We start from the raw sequence: 19,430 nt of genomic DNA, 5'->3' as shown, positions 1-19,430 counted from the left end.
AAAACTGGATGTTGAAAAAACCCCACATCCCAATGGCAGTATTTTTAAAAAGTTCCAGCAATGACTGCATTGATACTTCATAAAAAATATACAATGCATTTACCTCTTCTAGTCAAGTTGTTGATGTAACAAGATCTTCACAGTGTATTTATCTATCCCATCCTAAGTAGGATGTTTGACATTTATGGGATAGCCAAGATGGACACAGATATTTGGCCATATGGATGTATGTATCTTATAACTGCATTTTTCTTTATTTTCTAGAAAAGAAAAGAAAGATTTACTATTACTAGAAAATGTATTTATGTGTACATGCTTCAAAATAACAAAACTTCAGAAGAAATACTTTCAGACAACCACATAAGAAAAAGGTATCAAGACAGCACATAGAGTTCATTAGAGAGAAAACATGATACAGTTTTTAACTTGCTACAAAATCCTGGCTGCATCCATGATGCACTAAGCTATAAATTTAAAACCAGCATAGACCTTCAGCTGAGGATATCACTTTGCTGCAGGCTTCAAAACAAGGAAGATAACTGACTGCCAAATGTCAAAATCAGCTGAAAGGAAGGGGTTTTTCTTTTTTTTTTTTTTTTTGGTGGAGAGACTGTTCTTTTTTAATTTTGTATCCTGCTAATAGTATCTTCATGTAGTGCACTGTGACTTTGTTTATTTGCAGCAGATGTCTATCTAGTGTCACATTTGACCTCAAATTTATTGCAAATTATACCTACTAGCTTTCATCCTTTACAACGAAAGGCTACAAAAGGTTCATCTTCTAAATCTGGATTTGTACATTAGAAGTTACTGAAATTATTGGTAAGGAAAAAAGGAAAAGTTCTTGTCAACTTTGCCTTCCTCTGTCATCACAAACCCAAGGAGGGTGCTTAGATTAATCATAGCAAAACAGACCTTTTATAATGTATATTTACTTCTCCTCTTTAAGGCTCCCATAAATCATAATCATCATGAGCCATGCCTATGTGCCCTTGATTCTGACAGCCATAATGTCATTTTATAACTCAAGCTCCCCAGAAAATAACATTTTTCTTATGTTTTTTTTCTTCTTACATATGCATTTTCCTGCCACGTGCCAGGATTATAGCTGATTTGAGTTAGGGTGATAGGGTTATTTCAAGGTCACCCAAGTGGATTGATAAATATCAGGATTTGTGTGAACTCTAGGGTGCCTATATGTGAATTCAGGAGGTTTTATTTTATAAAAGTGGTTAAAAATATTTTTTAAAATATTTTTTCTTTTTTTTTATTATACTTAAGTCTTTGCACCTTTTAGAGTGAACAAATCAACAATCTGCACCTCTGACTGATGAACATTATTCTTATAATATGAACTTGCATGTTTCAGCTACACAACTCCATTAGAATTTGAGAAATTTCTTCTTTCTTTGTTACAATATATTCCATTGGTTTGATATTGATGGTAATTGTGAACTCTGTTTTGACAATATCCTAACTTTCCTCATATTCCTTGAATAAACACAAAATCAAAACAGTAGTACTCTATTGAAAAAACATAGACCCTCAGTAAAGTCTATTTACTAAGTTAAATAAGCCAAAGCTTATTTATCTAAGTATGCTAGACTATTTAGCAACTTCACTGTACAGAATATTTTTATGTGGAATATTTAGGAACAGAAAAAATGGGAAAAGCAGGACATGCTTAACCAAGAACACACTGAGATTGCAACTTCTTGAATATCTATACTTTTCCCATCACGTAGCTCACAATTATTCAAGAAATAATTGATGTTAAAACTTTTCTTCTTTCACCTCTGTGAAGACCTTTTCCTGAAAGCTGCTGCAGTCCCTGTTGTAGCCTTCTTCAGCCAGGAGTCCCAGAGCCTGCATTTGGAATATTCAGAATTCCAGCTCGCTCTGACCGTGGGCACTGTGGATAAATAGTTTTGCCCCTGGCTCCTGGACCTTGGCGCATTCACCAACGTCCCTTCGAGTGCTTGAGGAACCTGCCAAACCTCAGCTCATTGCTGCAACTCACCTCGACTGAATTCAACCAACAGCCTGACACATTTCTTCTCAGCAGCTCTGAATTCTTTAATGGAAATATCATGGCATTATTCAAAAGCATTTGCTAGCTGGGCTGAAGGAAGTAGATGGAAGCCAAAGACAGCAACCCCACAGGAATTTGAAAAGAGTAAAGGCCTCTAATTTATGCAGAGATTGAAGTATGACTTGCTAGGAAGTCTAATTCACCAAAACAATTAGGATTTGATTTTATTCTAGTCTGCAGCGGTGCCATTACCTTTCCATCAGGCTACAGGGATGTTCAGCAGAGAATTGCTTTTTATTTTCCCTCAGAATAGCAATTGTTGCATTATGAGTTGCTTAAATATTCATTCAGGTTCAAGAGGTAGGAAAAGTTCCCAGACTTAAAATAAAATCTGATGAGGCTCCTTTCATTTTTGTGGCAGGGTAATCAACGATGTAGGGGGGAAAAAAAAAAAATCAACTACCTGGCAGCTAAAGAAGGGCAGAGCCAACAGAGTGAGCCAACAGGCTGAAAACAATAGAAATAGAAATGTTATGAAAATAATTATCTCTGACATTCATATTGTTGATTCATTTTCTAAAAACGCAGCAAAAATTAGGTGCCTATAATTTTCTTGCTAATTCTAGAACATTAAACCATTATAAAATAAAATGGTGTATTTTCTATTGTCCTAAGTTTCAAACTTTATATTTACAGTTGAGACATGCCTTTTCTTGAAGAGTAAAGAGGCACACTTCATTTAGTGGTTCAGGCTCGAGTCTCTCCTTGCCTAATCACTTTTGTGGCTGTTCACTTCAGCTGAGCCCAACATTATTCAGATTCAGTAACATTTTCTGCCTGCTCTCCACTGATAAAAAACTCCACTCAAGAGCCTGCACAAGATTTACCAAAAAGAGAATGAGAATGCTCGTGAAGAAAAAAAATTATTGTTCTGGTAATAAAAAATCCAGGTCACACATTTAGAAACACTTCATTCTTGGTGTTCATAAGCAATCTCTGACACTGGTCTGGTTTATGGATGAAGCCAGTTCCTGTGCACATTGAGTCCTGTCTGGCAATTTTTTTCCTGTGATATACTCCAACTTGGACAAAATATATTTGCTCACATTAGGAACATGACGAGTTACATGGAGAATTTAAACTAGCCATGTATGTCACACCCATTTTCAGTTTTTCCTCACCACAGCAGCTGCCAAGATAAAAAGTGCAATTCCAGAACAACACTGAGCACAGTAGAACACCTGAAAGGAGAAGCAATCTCACAGTCAGGGAGCCAACGAGGAAAATTCACTCTTGCTTTTCCATCTATTCTGGTTTTTTCCTTCTTTTTTCTTCCCCTGCCTCTGGAGGGCAAAGGTGAAGGGGAAGAGCAAGAAGTAAAACTGACTGCCAGGAAGAGAAAGCATGTAAGCAGGATTAGTCTCAAATTGAAAGGACTGGAAAATTTTCTCTTCTATCTCACATTCTCTTCCTTTTCTCCTTCCCTGGGTTTTCCTTGTTCCTCTTTTCTCTCTGCATAATCCACCTCCAGTATACATCACTAACACTTCCAGCTCCCTTTTTGCCTCAGTAACAATTCCTCCATTGATTGTGGTCATGATGGCTCCTCCACACTCACCTTTAATTTATATATTTTTTATATCATTTCATTTATACTCATTTATATTTATCCTGGGATCAGAGAAACAGAACAGTACATACACACTTAGGGGATAGTTTCACCTAAGTGAGAAGGCATGTATTTAAACCAGGCTCATTAAAAACCAAAACAAAACTGGCAAAATAAAGCATCTTCACATTATATTTAGTCATGTCAATTCTCAGAACCATTTGAAACAGGGCTGGATTTTAGTACCTCATGCCATCTATGAAAGATAACAGATTAAATCACTGCTTTGCTTTAAATAATTTGGGGTTTGATTAGTTCCATTAGAAATTAGGAGAGTTATAAATTAAAGAAGCATAAAATGGATAGATCAATCAAAATTCAGTGCGTAAACAAAGTGGGAGTGCTTATGATATAATTTACAGAGTATTCAAGACATTATAATGTTGACAATTCATTCAAATGGCAAAGAACGTAACAAAATGTAAAAATAGCAAAACATCAGTCAAATCTCTTGAAACGATTGCAGCTGAATAAAGGGAAAGCCATTAATTGAATCTCATTTGGCCATTTTCCTCCTCTCTGAAAGAAAACCACAGATCTCCTCAATGACTTCACAGGGCACAGCAGTTGGAAAAGAAAGAGGGAATTAACCAAAATAACCCTCCCAGGGAAACTTAGAAACAGATGATTCTATTTGATTCCTTAATTTCTTCAAATTAAACATGTCACACCTAAGTTTCTGAAGATATTTTTAAACCTAGAACATTCAAAAAGAAGATCACATAGCGGTACTCCTTTTTTAGACCAAAAATCAAAGACAGCCTTATTGATCCAGGCAAGGGTTTACACAGGTATCATGACAAGGCTGGAAACAGAGCCCACATCTTTTTTCACAGTATCAGCTAAAATAGATTCACTGACAACACTTTTTTGTCAGTTTATGTTTTTAGCTGTGTTTTGCCATTTTAATGAACAATTTGTACTATTTTTGCTCCTCAGTCATGACTCTGTGAGAAGTAGGACTTAACCAGAACTTACCTACTGGCAAGGTGGAGCAGGTGTTCTTTTCCAAACAGGTCTGTGATAAATTGAAAGAAAATAAATATAAAGTACATTTAAAATTATTGCTGGAAGTCACTTGGAAGCCTACATCACCACCCTACAATACAGAGAAGAATGTAGACTTCTGGAAATCAGGCTTTCATGACTGTAGGAGATCATCTGGGAGTCTCAGACCTTAAACAGTCTCTGCACACAGGTTAAATTGTTAAAATTCAGGTCACACTGAAATCATGTCATATCCTAACTTTGGAGAATTTGGCTTCCCAGTTTCATTTTTTTTTTTTTTAAACATTGTGGCTACTGACATCATTTTTAAAAGTTATAAAAGGCATTTGGGCACCATGCCATATTTGATAAACTACCAAATCTTGTACAAGGCTGAATGAGCTGGAACATTATATTATTAATATTTAAGCATGTATTTATATACGTGGAGCATCCCAAATACAAGTGTGTAACTCAATCAGCCTAATAAGAACTCCATTTATCTGAACTGAGATTTCTAAATTCACAAACATTTTATCCAGCTAACCCTCTCTTCACCTCCACTTTTTAGCTATGCAGTTGTACCCTGGAGCAGCAAAGATGGCAAATTACAGCTCTGTTAAGAGGTTTGACTTGGGAGCCCTTAATGCATTTTGGCATAATGTCTCATTTTTTCAGGTGGTTATAAGAAATTTTTAAGGCATAAGGAATCTCTAAAATCTATGTATCAATACAAACTGCTTCCAAATGAGGATTTTTTACAGACTTTCAAATACGGTTGCTAATAGGAGAAATAGCAATGCTATCATGGCTATTCCTAAAAGGAGAGAAATAAGACAAAGGTTAGGCAAAACTAAATGAGCTTCTCATATGAAATTTTATTCTTCCCTGATTCTGGACCTTTTTATCAGATAAACCAAATTGCTGACCATATGTGCCAGTGAAGAAAAGCTTGAGAGTAGAGACTGAGTAGAGTGAGCAAAAGAGACATCATCAGCCATGAAACCACTACTCACTAATTCTGCACAAAGTCAGAAATCATCCCTTCTTTTTTGCAACGTTAAAAGAGATTTTTTATTGTGGCCACTTAACATGTATTAATGAACTAGGTGCTATTATGTTCACTTGTGTGAAAAAACATTCCATATTGTTTTCTCCACTATTACTAGTACTACTAATATCCCATATATTTAAGTTTTTTACCTGGCATTTTTTTCTTGTAGGTTCAAATAAAAACTGAGAGTTTAGAAGTATGCAAGTTTAGAAAAATTCTTGTGACAGAGGAGCAGATGACACTGCTGTGGTACCAGATGCACAGCAAGATACTTGCAGTGGAGTCTGTATAAATGATATTGCACTATTTTCTTGGAGTTACAGGATTTCATAGAACAAAACACTGACCCTACTGTGGAGTTCAACATTTTGTTCATATTGAACTTCTTAAAAATTTGCAAGCATTTAAAATAGTACAGGAGACCAAGCTGATTTGAATACAAAGGACACTGGCATTTCACTTCCTAGCTCTGAAAACCAGCATTGGGCTCTGCAGCATTTTCATCATTTTTCTGTTGACTGACACTTGGAAACACCCACTTCATTGCTAGCAGCTTCACTCACTGAATCATTTCCAACTGAGCTGAAGAAAAGTGCAGTGAAAGTCCATAGATGAAAAATCTTATCTGACTACTCTGTGACTGCTTTTTCTTTTTTTTCTGTTCTTTTTTCACCATTTAAAAAGAAAAATCCATTCCCTGCACTTCTGTCAGACTTGAATGTTTTACTAAGGAGAATGTGCAATCTCTTTCTAGTAAAAATTGTGAATTATATAGGGTAATTTCAGTATTGCTTGATTTCTCTTCTTATAACAACTTTTAGTGTGCCAATCCACATGCAAAAATGTTCATACAGCTTTCATTGTCTGAAGTCATACTTAACAGTAAACTGTAAATGGAATGGTTGTTGGCAACAGATTTTTTTTAATAGCAAATTCAACATATGCCAAAGCCTCAACAAACACAATTATCCAAAATTGTTAAATTCAGTGTTAATTTTCTGTACTCACAGTGCCAGAAATATGTTTTGATTTTGCTTGCCACATTTGTGTATGTATACAGCATGGGAAAAATAAATGTGTTCTTTTTTCAAAAGCAGAAGAAAATAAGTTTCCTAGACAATTAAGAAACTGGAATCCATTTGTAAAATCTGTTCATTTTGTACATCTATACAAGTATGTGGTGGGTTGAGAGCTGGACAAATGCCAGTGCACCACTGAAATTACTTATTCATTTTCTGTTGTGAGATAAGGATTAGGAGAAGAACAAAAGTAGGCACTAAACTTTAAAGGGTATAAATAAACTTTAGTAACATAATTAAAAGAATATTAAGAATGAGAATAAACCTTTAGAACACTTCTCCTCCCCCTATCTCCTCTTTTTTTTTTTTTTTTTTTTCCCACTGACAATGTGAAGAGACAGAATCTGGTATTTCTTAGTCAGTTTACCATTTCTAAAATAATCTTTTTTCAGTCCTCTCAGGGAGAAGAGTTTCTCCTCCCATTCTGTGGAGACTTTCCCACAATAAACAGTTCTCTTCTGCTTTTAATTTTCATGAATGGCAGCTGCCTGGAAATCTGCAATCATTAAATCTCTCACAGAGTTTGGTAGTCTCCCCACAACTACCCAACATGGGTCATCTCAACTCATCCTCTCAATTACTTGATTTTAATTGCTTGATTGAGCAATTTTAAGGATGAGCTGTTCCAGCGTAGAAACAAAAGTTCTCTTCATTTATCTCTGGGAACAGAGGTTTACTTCCTCTATTCCTGGGGCAAGGTTTCTCATCTCTCTCATCTTTTTCGTTCTATTCAAGCTTTTCATTGGATCACAGTACTAAAATGATAATACTGACATTCTCTTTGTACATATAGGTGACACACACACACACACACACACATATATATATATATATATGTATATACTCACAACACCATTATAATGATGCTTTGCAATCACAGTGAGACCTAAAACTGAAAAAAGGGCTTTAACAGATTTTAACTAATATAGTCTTTTATAACCATTTTCTGTATTCCATGCTGACCCCAGAAGACACATCGCTACTGATGTGACATAATACTGATTTTAATCTGAGTTTACTTCAGACTTCATAATGTAGTTTCAGAAATCATTATAAATAGTTATTAGTTTGAGTGTGCATTATTTGTGCTTTATGGTCATTAGAGTTAATGGGACCTGGAATTATTTAATTCCTGCTATCTTACTTATCCTAGATGTTTTTGTCCTCAGGCAATGAAGACAAAGAGGAATCTGGTCCTCAGAGGACATTTTTCCCATAAAAAGCAAGCTGCCAATAGTGATACTGCAAATGTGCACAAAGCACCAATCACCATGTCTGTGCCTGCTTTTCAAAAGCTAAAAGTAAATGCAAAAACCATGTTTTCAGATCTGAACACTGATTTACAGCTTTCCTCCTTCATTTTGTCATCGCACTTGCATAATTCTCATCAGGATTCCTCCTGAGTGAAAACAGAAACATGCTTCTTGAGCCTTTCCTGTGGGGATTTCCCAATAAATGGCCTGGGGCACGTTGTATTCTTTGTGATGAACAACAGCCAGTGTGGAAATACAAAAATAAAAATGAAAAAGATGTTTGCCATTTTCTTCTCAGGGAGCTCAGAATGCTAGTAGCTGTGTTACACTAAGCTTCAGACTAATCTACATGTTTAAGCCACAGAGACACTGCTTTATAGATTGCTTATGCCAGAGGAAACCATCAGCAGCTGTGGAACAAATCCACATTTCAGAACTGCAACATTTTTGACTAGGTGACAGTAAAAGAGATGAAATAAAGTTGTTTTTTTAATAACTGATGTCCCCTACTTTCTCCGCCACAGTGACAAGTTTCTTGTGTGTTATAAAACTTTGCCAGACAGTTCAAATATTTCTCTTTGGCAATAAACATCCAAGGTTAATTTAAAATGAGGAAAACACCATGAATAACAAATACCTGAAAGTCATTTGGGTATGGCTTAATCCTAGCAATCAATTATATCTCAATACCTCTTAAAGTAACAGCATTAAAGAAAAAAAGGGAAAACATATTTGGACAAGCTGGAAAATAATTGAAGCCTTTACACACAAATAGGCAAAATTGTCTATTATTAACCAGTCATGTATGTGTCCATGCACCTCAGCAGAACACATCCCACATGAATGAGCAAGATCAAGCAAAATATTACTTAAAAGAGCACACACCTGGTAGTGATGGTGCTGTATACATTTGCCTCTGAGCTCCAAGATAAACTTTGATTTACTGGGTTCCAGTCTTGGGTTTTAGTGTTGCACTCCAGTGCACGGCCTCTTCTCAATGTGTCTTCCCCCCTAACTGAGGCCATTTCTGCTACTCCAGCCTCTCTGAGGTACCTGGAAGACATTGCCACACATTACAAAACACTCTTAATTGATTTTTAAGTCTTTTCCAAGCTACAGAAGTTGCATCAGATGGATACACTCTTGACCAAAGGAGAATTTTGATGTACTTTATTTTGTTACTAGAGGTGCACAAACTGAAGAATGTGAGCTGAGAGTTTTAGTTTAGTAACAATAACAGTAATAGTTTTCATTCTTTGAGTTTTTAAGTCTCACAAACTTCTCCATTATTTCAAAGCCTTATTATTTTTTTTTTTTTCATCTGGTCATGTTGAGCAGCATAAAGATACTACGAAGTGTTCTGTGGCATCTCTACTTGTGAGCAAACACTGGCCATAGATGCTGCTATGAAGTTTCCACCCAAAAATCCAATTGCAAGCATTCTTCTGATTACAGATATTGCCATAGTCAACATCATGGACATAGCTCATGTACCACAATACTGAATTTGCCCTTCTAAGCTCTTTCCAAACTAATAATTTATTTTTTTGTTTCAGTATTAACATGTGACCAAAGAATACACTGCCAGTTTACATGTATATCCCAGGAAACAGGAAAATTTGTCCCTATTTCATTTCTCACAAACATTTTATCTGTCTTTCCAATTAGTGTGTTGTTCTCATAACACTGGCACTAGGTTTCTTCTATCTGGAATAAATAGCATAGAAGAAGGAGCAGATATTCATGGTATCAAACACAATGAAAGTGAAATAATTTGCCATGTTTTAGAGTAGCACTAGAATGTATAATAGACTCTTTAATAACACCAAGTGAGACTGACTTAGAAATCTCTAGAATGACATCTGAAAAGGACTTAGAGAAGCTGGTAAAAACAAACGACAGCTAATGTATCTTTCACATTGGCTGTGGCAGTGATTTAGTACGTTGTCTGTGATGCTAAATATACATCATAAATCCCTCCAGCAGAAGTGTTATTATATTCATCCATCTCTACCCTGTGAGCCAATAATTTCTTCTTTCATAAAGTTTACTGTATAAAAAGGAACTCATTATATAAAATAAAATGTAGGCTACAGCCAGTGATCTTACATTAACTTAATGAGGATTTTATCTCAAGAAAGCATCTTGGACAGACCCTGTGGTCATGTTTTATAGTTAAATCCTATTTATTGAGTGACAGTGGGACTTTTGTGGAAGATAAAATGACACAGTGGTCTTTATAAACCTACATCAAGTGATCAGTTTTCTCCTTCAGTATAAGCTATTGTATACAGTTTATTAGAAACATGAATTGGAAAGAAAGCTCTTGACAGTTTGTAAAGAAAATGACAAAAGGAGGCATCGTTTTACTGACTGAAACTCTATGAAATATTTGAAAGACAAAAGAAAATCTTAATGGAAAATTAATACCAGTGTGGAGAGGGTCTCCTTTTTAGTCAGCTGACAATAAAAATTCAGGTAATTCAAAGAATTTGATGGTTTTGAAGCACCTAGGCCACTGTTCAGCCCACTGGTAATGACAATAAAGCAGTGTGGTGGGGACTGCTCTCAGGATTCAGCCTGAGAATGATTCAAACAGTGAAGCAGTGCACTGAGGATTAGTATAAAGAACACCACATATGTGGAAAATGCAACTGTCCATCACAAGAGTAAAAGCCAGTGGGCACGATTCAAAGAGACAATGGGGCTGCAGGTTCAGATGTGGAGGGTTTTTTTTTGGTAGTCATGGTGTTTGAATTAAGTCATTCAGTCATTTACAGCCACTGAAATTTCCCTCCTCTTACAGAGATGTTTATGAAATTGTCATGACAAACAGTACGAATAAAATAGGCAAAATTCCAGATTTTGAGGGATTTGCAAGGCCAACTTTAGCAAAAACCAGGGCATTCCCTGTGAGGAGCTTCCCAGTGGAGATAAACCACCATTTTTTAATGAGAAATTTGAGGGTTTTATTCAGCTTTAGTGGTAGGAAAAAATTTAGAATATCTGTTAAAACATCCTTATCACAAATACAGGGGTTAGGAATGAAGAAATAAAGTGTTCAACGGTTGGAGGGAATCAAAGTTTGGCAATTCTGTGTTTCACTTACTCAGTTAATAGCGTATTGTGATTTATCTTTTATAGCAGATATACAGCCACCCATTTAATCTAACACAGGCTTTGAATGCACTTTATAATTGAATAATTTATCAACACTTACCTATTTGAATAATAAAGCCAACTGATTGGTTTTAGTAGAACATCGATAATGCGTCACTGCCAACATCTCAGTTTTGAGAAATGTTGTCTTCTGTTGCAAAGCATTAGCATGTCTTTGATTTTATGATCATTTTTTGGCAAGATCAATGAACCCGGGAAAGCCTACAAAATATCAGTACTTAAGGAAAGTCCACCTTGCATCATTCTGCAAGACTTATTCATCAATTCAAAATAAGCTTCTTTCTGTGCCAGTGTAACACATTTCCCACGTGGTTGTGCATGGGCAGCCACCTCACAAGGGTTTTCAGAATGATTTCTCTTACTATTTCAGCTGATGCTAAGTGTCTCTGTTTATTGTTGTCACAAAATTCTGTGGAATATCGTGCAGCACACCTCAAAAATAAGGACAAGAAGTGTGGTTTATGTGATTCCCACTGAGAACTACAGGTGGAGATGTCAGACTTTACATGATTCTTTGCATCACAGAGGTCAGCTAAAAACCAGTGAGATAATTCACATTTTGTGCATTATGTTTACTGAAGGGATTTTTTTTTTAATCATTCAGTCTCATGACCTGAGTGTCAGAGACCCCCAAACCTGCATGATTTTAATTTTCAGAGTAACAGCTTGCATTAGCAGGACTTAGGGGAAATTCTTCAAGATTTATACCAGAGTACCAGAGACTTCTCTTGCTGTTACCCACCACTGTTTTGGGACCGTAGCAGTGAAATTATGCAATGAACAGGAAGGAATTTGCCAGCCAAACTGAATTCCAAACTAATTACAACCACCTGCTACATGGGAACTTTGCTCATGTTCTAAGAGAGGTGAAAAAAATGTGCTGTCTTTTTGAATGCAATCAGCAATAATGGGATTCTACTTGCTTCTGGCTTATACTAATAAATTGACAAAAGCAAGTTTTTAGGGATTTTTTTTGAGAGAAAAAGAAAACTAACACTGCTCACATAGGAGAGAAAAATCCTTAAAATAATCAATGCAATAAATTACATTAATGCCAATGAAGCAAAGATTTTGCATCCAAAAAGGAAGAAAGAAAGAAAAGGAAAAAGGATAAAAATATAACAGTGCAAACTAGCAGCATTAAAAAAAAAAAAAATCCTGGGCACAGGACACAAAGGATTCTTTAAATCACTTAGCAAGCCTTTCATTTATGTTAATTTTTGAGGCCCAAGCTTTTTCTCTCATGCACTGGATGGCCATTCCAATATTTATCCCTACATTATTTCAAAGCTGTGCAGAGCATGCAGACATCTGTGCTGTCCTGCAGATAGGGGAATGCTGGCAGATCCCCAGAATAATTAGGAACAAAAAGTTGGGGGCAGGAAACGTGAGCATTGCAGCTATTCCTTTTTGGTCCTGCCTCTTGCTGCACATTGGGCTCTACAAGAAAACAGAAAAATTACCAGAAATCAGCAGGTGGGAGAATGTCAAACAAAGCTTGCCCAGTTTGGGCTCGGTGAGCACAACCAAGCCCATCCTGGTTTGCCAGGCAGTGGAGCCCTCTCCGTGTGCCCGAGGTGCCTCCTGAGCCCACAGTGATGAGTGACCCCGAAAAAAGCCCAAAAGATGATCCAAAGACCAGCAGAAGTTAAGGCATTTCGAGAAACAGCCCAGGGCGCCAAATTAAGCCACAGATTTGGAATTTCAAGTCTTGTTTTCATTGAGGTGCCCTGCAGAAGAGTGGAGATTTCACAACAAAACCACGGAAGCGCTGATATATCTGAAAGGTGTCTATGCAGACCTTATGCCCTTGTACATTTAGTTTTTCCTCTCTTTTTTCACTGTGATGTGTGAGCTGGCAAAAAACAACCACACTAACCAAAGAACAAGAGCATAAAGCAAATGCACATTAAAATCTCCACATTTTATACTATTTGAAGAGTAAAAAAGATTTTAACTAAGAACACAAGAAATATCCCATTAAGAACACTAGTTTATCAAGACCATGGTTCTGACAAAAGCCATAGAAGATTCCATTTAGGAATAGCACACATTCTCAGCCACTTTCTGTGGTACATTCCCCTTGTATTTTCCTGGTGTCCACAGCTGTTGGATTTGGGATGCTGTGGGCTTTGTATACACACATTGACCTTAGTATCTGCTGTCCATGCATCTGCAAAATCCCCTTGTGAATCCTCATTCATCTGCTTTAAAGTTTAATGACTATAAACATGTGTGTCTCTGAATAATCTGATACATATTGCTTTGAAAAATGGTATTTAATTCTGTAATTGAAAATTGAACTGTGTTTTAATGAACTCCTTTATGGCTAGTGAGAAATTACATATTATCCCACCCACGTATTAAGAAATTTAAAGCTAGAAATGAAGGGTGAGGTCTTTCATAAGCATTAATAATCTTTGGCATATAAATATTAAAAAGTAAATGGCCATTCCATTCCAGGTTCTTCTGGTTTAATGTAGGGATTTTTTTTTCAGACTAGTTTTAATACAGTCATTCAAACAGATTTTACTCCAGTCACTTCATACCAAAAATGGGCAAGTCTGTGTTTCATTTCTTATGAGGAGAAAGTTGTTAGCTATTTTTCATAGAGGTCCATGACTAATTTTATATTATAGCCTTGGCTAATAGATAATTAAGTGTTTCACTCAAATTAGCTATTGCACAGCTAGAGGCAAAGTGGGAGGAAGCAAAAAACCTGGATTTTACAATAAATTTTGTACTTCCAGATTCTGAACACCTCTGTGAAGCAGCTGATAGGAAATGATGTACTGGATAAGCATAACCTATGTTTGCATTTTGTTAATAGCAGTCTCTGAAGCTTAATTAAAAAAAACCAAGAGAATCTTAGTAAAAAAATGACAGGCAGAGGAGGAGGATCTTCCACAGACATAAATGAGGTTGTACAGATTTCAAAACTGATTTCCTGGGTTTTTCTTGTCACTCTCACGTTACTCCAATGCCCCCCAGGGCGTGGCTGTGCCACCCGTGCCTTGCCTCCAGACCAGCAGGGTCTCTGACTCCTCTCTACACACGGTGCAGAAACTCTTGCCCTGGCCAAGCACCACCTTTGCAGGACTTTGCTGGTGTCCCCAGGTGAACTGATGTCACAAGAGGTCAGAAATGTGTAAGAGCAAGTCTGAAGCCACTAAACCAGGAGATGGTTGGTGCTGCACACGTGCCCTGGTGAAAAGGAGAATGAGAAGACAGCAACCAGCATGAGGCCTTCTGCAGCATGGCACTCAATGGCATCAGCTCTTGTAACACACCAGAGTCCCTGTTTGCATAGAGTTATTAATGTTTGAAATGTTTTTCTTCAACTACCGCTTTAAAAAGAGAATCACCCGTATATCATCACAATTGCTTTGCAGTAGCAGTCTCAAAACTTTATGATGATACATTAGAGCAGACAGCCAAGAAAGAACCATCTACATTTTTCTTCTATTTATCTGATAAATAGAAGCTTCTTGTCAGAGCTGAAGGACATACTGTCTCTTTTGTCTCACATCTGCTATTTGGATCAAGGATACAGCAAGTTTGTTTTTATATTATAGTGACATGAACGTGAGTAGTTCAGCTGAATTTAGAAGGTTACTATGATGCCAATATGCAGCTTCTTATTTATTCAGCAGATTATACATTGTGCTTATTTATCATGCATTTTCTGTCATGGCCTAGTGTAGCTTCTACACTAATTATTTACTGGTTTTCTGAAACTCATAATTCTTTTCTTTTAATGTCTAAAGACAAAACATGATTACTTTCCTAGCAGATACAATAGATATTTAAAAATTAAATAGGGAATCAATACATCAAACAAAGATACTGAACCAACATGAAGAAAAATAGAGGCTAATCATCATCAAGTGTACATTTTATCAAAATGGGATGGATACACATAAAGAACATGAAAGCAGATGTCCTTCACTCAGTTTTGGCAACATGGCAGTTTCTGCCTGCTCAAGAAAGCAGCAATAATGCAGATAGGTGGAATCCTCTCTTCCAGAATAAGTGTTGCTCCAGGTACACAATTTGCAAAACCTCAGGGTTTTAAGATTATATTATGGGAAGAGGTATAAAGTTTCTTTGTGGTCAAGGTGAGAGTCATGCCTGTCTTTAACCAGCAAAATATTCTCTGAATCCCTTTTTGCTTTCTATACCTTCACTTGCAGTAAAAAGCCAAGTAAGGAGGAGCCCAATCTGTAAATGCCTCTTTGTCAACTCTTCTACCTTATCCTGTTCTGGGTATTTACAGAGCCAGAAATTTCCTATCAGAAATATCTCAAAACTTACAGCAATGTGATTATTCACTGGATGCACCATTAATGCTACAGGGAATGAAGTGTTTATCTTTGAACTGGACAATTTAAAAGACAGAATGAGACATCCCAGCCATTTAATGTGTGTGCCCAGCTTTGATATTGTGGCCACTTGTTCCCACTGATCCCAGAAGGAGCAGCCTGAAGGGTCTCTAATCAGGATTCAGTTTGCTGGCAAGCCCACTGAAGTCACCAGAGAGTGAGTTCTGACCATAGTCACACCTTCCACTTGGATATAATTATAACACAAAATGAACCACACAACATTCTGCTAATGAGCCTATGGTTCTATAATGTGAGAGCAGCACCAAAGAATGAATTCCCATTGTTCACTTAATGATGAGCCAACAAAAGATCTGATTGTTCCTGGTGGACAAAATTAGATAATATTCCCATTAGTATTTAAAGTTTATCCAATTTATTACTGAGATTTCTTGATGAGCTTAATATAACAACATTTTATGTTTTAAATTTTTAAAGTTAAAACAATCTTACATTTATTCCTAAAAATTGCAGTAGCTGTTATCAAGGGTTTTGGAGATAACACAGACACACAAATATTCCTTTTTGAATCCAACTCATCTTATGTTATGCACAAAAAGAACTGAGCTGCTAAGACACCCCTTGTAATACAAAATCCTTCCAGGGAGAAGAGGTGAGCACCTCTCCACATCCCTCCTCAGGAAGCTGCAAAGAACATTGATGTTGTTTGCAATGAGGACAAACACAATATCCTAAATCACTCCTCACCCTCCTTCCTGCCCTTTCATCAGGTTTGTTGCCCTCTTCAAGGTACATTCAAGCACCTCAATGTCCTCATCTGCTACTTTAAAGTATATTTTGTTAATAATTCTTTTCATCCTTCCCATTTTGCTTGATTGTACCCCAAAACCCACAGATTTAGTGAGATGAGGAAAAAAAATCAACCGCACAAGCAACAATTAAAAAAATAGCAGAAAAAGTCATTCCTTTGAAGTTGGAAAATAAGTGGATTATGAGTGAGCAATAAACTGCTCCTGTAGGAAATTAGGAGTCATTTTAGTAGGAATATAACAGGGAATATATTTCTGTGACTCAGGACTTTTAATCCTATTTAGATTCCCATGCTTCATCAGGGTAGGGCATTTCAGAAAAAAAAAATAAGGAACAAGCCACAAACAAGCATCTTCAGGAATACATAAAACATATAAAAGCTGTTTGGTTTTTACTCATATGTGAATAAACACAGAAAGATTTGGTCTAAAGAAACACACCATCAAAGGAGCACCCACAACAGTTTTACACCATTGAAAGCCTATTGTAAAAGCTGCAATTTAAGTGTTCCCCATGGCCCCTGGAGAAAAAGAAAAAAAGCATTATATATGCAATTAAAAACTCATTATGGAATACACTCAGACTGGTACAGAATTAGGCAGTACAGCAAACTATCCTTATTTAAAGGTATGCAGAATAGAGTAGACACAGGTGGTAGGGACAGGGCTATATGTAAAAAATAGATTATGTTTCATACTTTTGCAGAGTGGGAAGCACAACCCTTACTGCAATATTTCAGTGATTCTCACGGCTGCAACAGAAGTAAAAAAATATTGTGCAGAAAATTACCACAATTCTGGCTTTTTTTTTTTTTTTTTTTTTCAATTTTTTTGAAGCAGGACACTGCACTTAAAGTGTGTACTTTATTTTCCAGCTGTCAGAGAAGAAAAGATGAAAATATTTAATTTCTCCGAAGTCTCCACAAGTTGACTAAATTCTTTTAAAATAATGCTCAACTTTTCCATGTCATCCAATCACATGTTGTTATAGCATAGAGTGTCTCTTTGTAGCAGAGAGAGTGTCTTTAGGACAGAGTACAGCGTGCTATAGTAAACATTATTCACACTTTTTTAAAATCTTACTTTTGTAAAAATACCTCTGAAATGTGACCAGTGTATTACCTATATTTATTTTAATACAGCTCTTAAGAATTCCTTTAATAAATGATTTTGTAGCCTGTCTGCACGCATTGACAAAAGATCCTTCTCCTCCTTGACCAAAGTATTAAGCTCCCATTAATACTAATAAGAGCTTTTAAAAACCTTTCTGTTATGTTTTACAAGAACTCTGGGTGTTATACTACAAATGTTTAGTTCAAGATTCTGAACATTCAGATACAATAAACAGGGAAAGGATCACAAGTAATTTAAGGGGAATCAGCTGAAATCAAACATTGGCTTTGTTAAAGATTACTGGCACAACAACATAAATTCACAATGCCACTGACTTACATACTCAGCTGGGCATGAAGAAACACACCTCATTTAAAAAAACCCAAAAAAGTTATTTCTCTGTTGTTTTCTGCTGCACCACTGAAACCAGCTGCATTTAAATGCAACAGTTCCAAGGAAGGATAACACAGAATTTCGGAGGGGCTTACGTGGTAGGGACCTTGTCCATCCCCCTCTCAAATCAGGGCAAACTCATGCAGGTCTACCCAGGATCATGTCCAGGGCAGTTCTGAATCTGAAAGGAGAAAACTCCACACCCAGCCTGGGAACGCTGCTTCAGTGTTTGACTGCGCTCTTGGGAAATCTTTTTTTTCTCAGATTAAGTGGTTCTTATATTTCAGTTTATGGACTTTGCCTGTTTTGTCCCTTCACTGGATACCACTCCTCTAACTCCACCCTTTTAGCACTTGTTAGGAGAATTAAGGAGATGTGATTTCACAGGCACAATCATTAATTTTCAGCATGAAAAAGACCTGAGGGTATTAAACATCTTCATCATACTTATATGTCTGAGTCAAAAATCTCCCATGATATACACAGAGAGGCAAGCAAAAAGAACCATTGTTCCCATTTACAATGAATAAATAATGGAAAAAGTAATGGTATGAGTTTTAACCACAAGCAAACAGAGAATTTGATTTGACTCCTCATATATATTGCTTCCTAGTTAATGGTACCATGATTAAGCTTAAAGAAGTTGCATCTACTGGGCCTTTAATGATTTTTCTGAGATATATAAACATGGGCAAAATGCACCACAGTTAGAATTTTTAATTGCACGAGCAGCTGTAATGAATCCATATCACAGTGCCAGGATTTGTATGGTTTCACGATTTCAGAACTATCAACTTGCCTTGATGAAAGAACTTTAGGACCTGTATTTGGCTAATGCATGAAAATGCCATTTGTATTCTAAACATGGACTTTGACCAGAAACACAAAAAGACCTGTCTCCAGATGCCAGCTGGGACAATCAAGAACCACTTAGCAGCCTGTGGAGATTTCAATCACTGAAGCAATTGACAGGTTAGTTGGATCCTAATTATTTCTGAAATGAGAATAAATTTCTGCAGTTTGAAGTGAAAGAGCTAGTATTTTTAAAAAGAAAAAATTATCTAGATAGAATTAGGAAATTGTTCACTTTTATCCAGAAATAATTCATAATGAATAGGATAACATCAGACTGGTGATCTGTCATTAGTGGGGTTCCACAGAACTTCGTTTTAAGTCCCTTTGCTCTTCAACATCTGCATAAATGACTTGGACTGAAGGATACTGAGCAAGGTCGCAGATGACACAAAGCTGGGAGGAGCAGAATCCCTCAAAGGAAGAGAGACCTCGAGAAATTAGACAATGGACAATCACCAACCAAATTAAGTTTGACAAGGAAAAGTGCCAGATTGCACAGATAGGACTGGGCAAGCTGGGATATACATAGACTGGGGAATGAGGTACTGGAAAGCAGGGCCACAAAAAGGGGGGTGTGCTAGAGGGAAAGCTGAATGTGAGCCAGCAGTGCCCTGGAGGCAGGAGAACCAGCCCTGCCCTGGGGGCACCAGCACAGCGTGGCCA

The 19,430-nt window shown here is 36.7% G+C and overlaps 1 long non-coding RNA gene across 2 annotated transcripts in view; it reads right to left on the bottom strand.

The window, feature by feature from the left end:
* Positions 1-2,739: 2,739 nt before the first annotated feature.
* The window catches only part of LOC146767732 (uncharacterized), a 67,564-nt gene continuing 50,873 nt past the window's right edge, over positions 2,740-19,430 (bottom strand). Inside the window, exons 2-4 of one of the 2 annotated variants that reach the window (XR_014955008.1) lie at positions 8,960-9,127; positions 4,680-4,719; positions 2,740-2,904 (exon numbers count right to left, since the gene is read on the bottom strand). This is a non-coding gene — a long non-coding RNA (uncharacterized LOC146767732). The remainder of the gene's footprint in view (positions 2,905-4,679; positions 4,720-8,959; positions 9,128-19,430) is intronic. The other variant, XR_014955009.1, reaches the window with a different exon arrangement.

This window comes from Lonchura striata, chromosome 4 (assembly GCF_050655825.1).
Source record: "Lonchura striata isolate lonStrDom1 chromosome 4, ASM5065582v1, whole genome shotgun sequence".
NCBI lineage: Eukaryota > Metazoa > Chordata > Aves > Passeriformes > Estrildidae > Lonchura > Lonchura striata.
Note: the sequence above shows the minus strand (reverse complement) of the source record. Positions and strands in the feature narration are given on the sequence as shown.